Here is a 6,000-nt window from a genome sequence, read left to right on the forward strand (position 1 = left end):
TTTCACTGGTCCGCATCATGCGATGCGGCTTTCCAGAAATTGAAGACTATGCTGAAACAGGCCCCGTGCCTGGCTACTTATCGACCTGGCCAACATCTTGTTCTTGCCACAGATGCCTCTCAATACGGGGTCGGTGCAGTCCTGGGGCACCGTTTTTCTAACGGTTCGGAACAACCCATTGCTTATGCCTCCAAAACACTCAAGGATGCCCAACAAAAGTATTCTCGAATTGAAAAAGAAGCTTTGGCCATTATTTATGCTCTTCATAAGTTTGGTGCTTTTCTCTATGGCTCAAAATTTCATCTTGTTACGGATCACAAACCACTTGTTTCCTTGTTTCATCCATCAACGTCACTTCCCGACAAGGCTGCACACTGCCTCTTTACTTGTCTCGTTTCAATTATGAGATTCATTTCTGGCCAACGGCTCAACATGCAAATGCTGATGCTCTGTCTTGCCTTCCCATTGGTCCTGAACTGTCATTTGATAGGGACGAACTTTTGTGTTTCCACCTGGATGTTGCAGAGCAGCGGGTTGTGGACGGGATCCCCATCACTGGGGACAGGCTGGTGGCTGCTACGGGTTCTGACCCTACCCTCTCCCGGGTTTTATGCTGTATTCAGAAGGGTTGGCTTGATCGCCCGTCTGCTAAGACTTCTGATCCGTTGCGGAACTATTATGCTTTGCGCTACCGCCTCACGGCTAGGGATGGTGTTATCCTCCTTTACACTGACAATGCTTTGCCGCGTGTTGTGGTACTTGCGTCTTTGCGTGCTTTAGTCTTGCGCCTCCTTCACCAAGGGCACTGGGGTGTGTCTCACACAAAATCTCTGGCGCACCGTCATGTGTACTGGCCTGGCATCGACTCTGAAATAGCACACATGGTTGCTGCCTGCGGCCCTTGTGCATCACAGGCCGCTGCCCCAAAGTCATCTTTGTCACCATGGCCTTCGACTGAGAAGCCCTCGGAGCGCATTCATGCTGACTTTGCGGGACTTTATTTAGGTATTTATTGGCTCCTCGTAACTGACGCCTACTCTAACTTTCCTTTCATTGTCCGTTGCACGTCGCCTACACTGCGGCAACCACCAGTGCTCTCGCCCACATTTTTTCTTTGGAAGGCTTCCCCTCTACTCTTGTTACTGATAATGGTCCACAATTTGCCTCTTCCAAATTTGCGGATTTTTGTGCTCGTCACGGTGTTATGCATGTCACGGCCCCGCCGTTCCATCCACAATCAAACGGTGAGGCTGAACGACTGGTCCGCACATTTAAGGCTCAGATGCGGAAACTTCTGACTTCTTCTGCTGCTGATGATGCGCTTCTCCAGTTTCTGGCGTCTTACCGTTTCACCCCCATGGACGACCACAGCCCAGCTGAGCTCTTACATGGCCGACAGCCCCGCACGCTACTTCATCTTCTGCGGCCTTCCACCTCATGGCCGCGGGTGCCTTCACTTGGTCGGTTCACCGCCGCCGACCTCGTCTGGGTACAGGGATATGGCAGGCAGCCAAAATGGAGCCCAGGCCGCATCTTAAGACACCATGGCAGACACCTGTATGAGAAGTGTTGTGACTCGACGATCATTCAAAGCGCCGCTGCGCAATTACGCGCGTCCTCTACGTGTGGCGCTGTCTGCCAGCCATGCAGCAGCTGCACCACCTAAGCGGCCAGCCGAGCAGCGGCCGCTAGACTGGGACTCAGTGCTCATTCCAATGCTAACAGGTACACATGTCTTGCTTGTCAACTTACTCTGTGACTTATATGTGTTGTGTCGTTCTGAAATATATGTGTTAAACTTGACGTTATAACAAAATACTTTCCAGAAATCTAGAAATATGGACTCTGTTAGTTGCCCTTATATGTGTTGTGTCATTCTGAAATATATGTGTTAAACTTGACAGTATAACAAAATACTTTCCAGAAATCTAGAAATATGGACTCTGTTTGTTGCCCTTCATCCATAGTTCACAGTATATCATGTGAGAAAAGGGTCAGCTGAGTTTCGCACAAGTGATGCTTTCTAAAACCATGCTGATTCATGGACATAAGCTTCAAGTCTCTAGAAAGCTTATTATATTCAAACTGAGAATATGTTCAAGGACTGTGCAGTAAACAGAAGTTAATTTTGCAGGTTTGTTATTTTACCCTTCCTATATATTGGAGTCACCTGCACTTTTATCCAGTCACTTAGGGCTTTGTGCTGGGTGAGAGATTCGTGATAAATGCTACTTAGATAAGAGGCCAATGCTGTGGAGTACTCTTTGTAAAATGAAACTGGGATTCCATCCGGAACTGATAATTTATTTGCTTTCAAATCTTTCAATTGTTTCTCTACCCAAGGGATGCTAGTTACTATGTTGTCCATACAGAAGTCTGTCTGATGGTCAAATGACAGTATGCTTGCATGATTCTCCTTTTTGAATGATTTCTTGAACATGAAATTTAAAACTTCAGCGTTCATTTTGCTATTTTCAACTACCACATCATACTGACCAACAACGGACTGAATGGAAGGCCTAGACCTGCTTACTAATTTTATGTAAGACCAGCATTTTCTTCGGTTGTCAGTCAGATCTTTTGCTAAGGTGTGATGGTGGCAGTTGTGTGCTTCATGCATAGATCTTTTTGTAGCTGCATGAATCTCTACTAACCTTTGCTTGTTGTCATTTGTGTGTTCCCTTTGGAACCAAAAGTGCAACAGCCTCTGCTTTCTCTGAATTTCATTATTAAACCATGGTGGGTCTTTTCCATCCTTTATCCACTTCCTAGGCACGTAACTCTCCAGATCACAATTTACAGTCTGCTTAAACTTTACCCATAATTCCTTCACATCCATGTTACTGGTACTTCGTGACACCAGTTAACAGTCTAAGTGTGATGCTAATAACTGATTATCTGCTGCATCTAGCAGAAAAATTCTCCTACCTTCTTCACTGATTTATTAACTTTCATAATCATAGTTGCTATGACATCATGATCACTATCACCATTTCTATATTGATATTATTGATAAGGTCCGGCCTACTTGTAGCTACAAGGCCTAAGATATTTCTATTGCATGTGGGCTGCTGAGTTAGCTGTTCAAGACAGTTTTCAAAAAATGTGTTCAAAAGTGTTTTGTGTGACTGTCTGTCTGTACCTCCCATAATTAATCTGTAGACATCCCAGTGTATAATTGGTAGCATAAAGTCACCTCCGACTAGTATTGCATGATATGGGTATTTACACACTATTGACTTAGACTTTCTCTTGAATGACTTTGGAACTGTCACAGCAGAATCAGGTGGATGGTAAACACATCCAACAATTAACTTGGTTTCACCTACACCTGTTATATGCGACCAGATGACTTCACTACCACACTCTACTTTGGCCTCAAAAGAGATAATACTTTTGTCAGATGGAATGAATCATCAATACCAACACCACCACTACCACCAATTCTAACACCACCACTGCTGCTGATGTGACTACCAGCTTTGCCACCGATACTACCGCCAATGACACTGATACTGTTGCCACTGCCGGTGCCGACTCCACCACTGCCGCTGCTGTCACAACTGATGCCACCGTCAGCTCAGCTGCTGACACCACCACCAATGACACCAACATCACTACTGCTGCTGTTGCTGATGCCACTGCTGCCGACTGTGCCACTAATGACACTGACACCACCACCGCCACTGACTCTGCTGCTGCTGCCGCAACCACCGCTGCCACCACTGTCACCACTGCTGTGCCACCAATGACACCCACATTGCTGCCACCACTGACTACACCGCAACCACTGCTGTTGACGCCACCAGCGGCATTGCCACTACTACTGCTGTCAATGATGCCAACACTGACTCCACCATCGCTGCTGATGATGCCACCATATACACCACCACCTATGCCAATGCCAACAGCACCAGCACCACCACCATTGCCAATGCCGATTAAATCACCACCGACGATGCCACCACTGACACCAGTGACATCGATGCTGATGCTGTCACTGCTGCAGACTTCACCACCATCACTACCATTGACACAATTGCACACACTGCTGCCAACACAGCCACCAATGACACTGATACTGCTGCAGCCGCCACTGCTAACTCCACTGCAGCCACTACCACTGCGGCCACTACCACTGCAGCTGATGCCACTAATGATGCTGACACTGCCACCATGGCTGCTACCATGGACTCCACCACCATTGCTGCTGCTGATGCCAGTGCTGCCGATGCTGTCACTGAGGGTGTTGTTGCATGGCGCCTGATGCCGGCACTTACTCACTCAGATCTATGTAAATAGGAACATGGGCAGTCTCCCATGACAGTGCTGCCACTGTTGATGGCACCATGAAAGAAACTGGTGGTGCATTAAAGCCAACAGCTTCTCTTGTGACTCCTTTGTCTGTCACCAACACTTGTGCAGGGCCATTTTGTTTTGTGACAGCACCTACACCAGCTAACTCAGATTATGCCCCAATAGTAGCCTCTGAAGTAAACAGAGCAAGTCAAACAAGGTCCCATGTTATGGCAAATATAATCTGAACTTTTCTGGAGTGAGAAAATTCTCAAAATACTATCAGAGAAGAGTTAGCTAGTTCATTAGTGGGGTTTACTCTCAGGCTTAGTATCCTCCTGTTCCATTTACTCCCCTTAAGTGGGAATGTTTCAGCAGGATGAGCAGTAGAATCTGTCCGGTAGACTTTTTACAGAATTTCCAAGACTGGTATGTCACACTCAGTATCATAGGCAACTGTTCAATGTATTTGGGCAATATCTTGTTTCCAAGGCAAGTCTGTGGTGGTAGATTACTGGACATTACTGCACAAACTTGGCTCAGGTGAACTGAGAATTCCTAGCACAGTAATGGAACCAGGTGTGTCAAAAGAGACTTAGGTGCTCTCTAATGATGGGTGCAGAATAGAGTCCGACTGGAGGATGACTGTGAGAGTTCTTTTTGTGGAAATGTCTGTTGTGTGACATTTGGAGCTGCCAACAGAACCCGAGGAGATGATCCCCCTAATTTATCACTGCACACCAGAATGGGGAAGGAGACAGCTGCTGACTGTATCTATCATCGGCATTGGCAAGATGCGAAACATTGGTAGTGTCCACCCCAGCAAAATTCTAAAGAAATTGTGGCAATAGAGGTGACCATTTCCATTATGGAGGTTGCTCCAGAAAACTAACAGGCTGTGTGCAGTAGTTTGAGAAGGCAGGGTGATCTTCCCACAAAATCCGCTAGAGATTTATTGACGGAAGAATTTAAATTATTGGAACAAGCATATCAAAGTGCATGAATAGCTCTAGCTTGTTTTGGGCACACAAAAGACACTGCTTGACACAGGTCCAACTATCTCCGCTTTGAAAATATATTTTAACTTCCTCAGGGACAGGCACAGAATAGAAGTATGCCCTGTCACTGCTATAAGGATCAGAAGTGCCACCAGAGCCAAATACATACCTGTAAAGAAGCATGTGTTATTAGAATTGTCCCTGCAGGGATTTACTTAGTACCAGCTGGCTGTGGTTGTGGATAGACTGACAGTGCCCATCATTCTGGGTGCTGGTTGGTTGAGTCACACCAGTGCCATAACTGACTGCAGGACCAGACATGTTAGCGTATCAGTTAATGGAAGCAGACACATTCTGCCATTCTGTAAACCCTTAGCAATACATGGGGGGTGGGAGGAGGAATGGGGTATTCCCTGCTAGTACTAGATGCAAGGCCGCCATCTGTTGGGGCAGATTACCAAGGGTGGCCTTCCAGCCCTGCAGGTGACAGCTGGCACTGCCTGGGGCAAGGGTCCCCCATCCTCAGTGTGCCAGAGGCAGAGCTGTAGGTCTGTGTTAGTGAGGGGAGTTGCTTGACTCTGGAGCAACAGGCAACTTCGTTTGCAATATTAAAATCTTACGCTAGTGTGTTTCAAGATTGACCCAGTGGATTGACCCATTATACCTGTCATTTGTGAGTAAAGGATGGAGAGCAATTTTATTCACC

The sequence above is a fragment of the Schistocerca americana genome, chromosome 3 (assembly GCF_021461395.2).
Source record: "Schistocerca americana isolate TAMUIC-IGC-003095 chromosome 3, iqSchAmer2.1, whole genome shotgun sequence".
Taxonomy (NCBI): domain Eukaryota; kingdom Metazoa; phylum Arthropoda; class Insecta; order Orthoptera; family Acrididae; genus Schistocerca; species Schistocerca americana.